Genomic DNA, 817 nt, shown 5'->3' on the forward strand with positions numbered 1-817 from the left:
AAAAAAAAAAAAACAGAACTACTAGAGCCAACAGTAATAAGCAAAAGGTGAAAATGTATTAATAAGCGAAATCGCCCATTTACAAAAATATAAGACAAATTGAATACAGCATAATTTTCAATATTACATGCATTTAAACTCATTTATCAAGCATTTTAGAAATAAAAATATAACTTTTAAAATTAAAATGTTAATTCAAGTGTATTAAACCGTTCTCTGTTATCCTTTTTAACTTGAAACGTACTGATTCTCGTGCCAGTGTGTCTCCGAAATCTGAGACGGCGATGGGCAGCAGTCAACATTTCGGTTTTTCCCCGGAGTTTTCTCCCGCCACCCTCCCGTAATTTGAATTGCCCAAACCTCGCTATGTGAATAATCACGTCGATATATTATTCCAAGGTTGTCCAGTTGCCAGAATTTTATGAAACGCATCTTACACAGTATGATATTTTTATTTTCATTCCACCAGTAGTTACAGCTCCAAGACAAGTCAAAGCATGATCAATTTCTTGATTTACTGATTACTTATATTAATCTGCATACGCTTTATGAAGTAACCATAAGATGAACTAATCAACTGTAAAACTGCATATGCAAAACCACAGACTCTAGACTCTGTACAGTAAAAATCAGCAGCAGCAAACAAACTTTATACAAGATATTCACTGTTACTGTCAGTGGTGTGCAGGCACGTGCAGAGAGGGGTGCGGTGGGTGCTTGAGCACCCCAACCCCTTTTCCCCTTGATGCCCAAAGTGCCCTTTTGTCAAGGCAATTTTTTTTGTAATTAAACGCCCTTTTGTGAAGGCCTGCCCAAT

Source organism: Sinocyclocheilus rhinocerous, unplaced genomic scaffold (genome assembly GCF_001515625.1).
Source record: "Sinocyclocheilus rhinocerous isolate Xijiao unplaced genomic scaffold, SAMN03320098_v1.1 scaffold1028, whole genome shotgun sequence".
Taxonomy (NCBI): Eukaryota; Metazoa; Chordata; class Actinopteri; order Cypriniformes; family Cyprinidae; genus Sinocyclocheilus; species Sinocyclocheilus rhinocerous.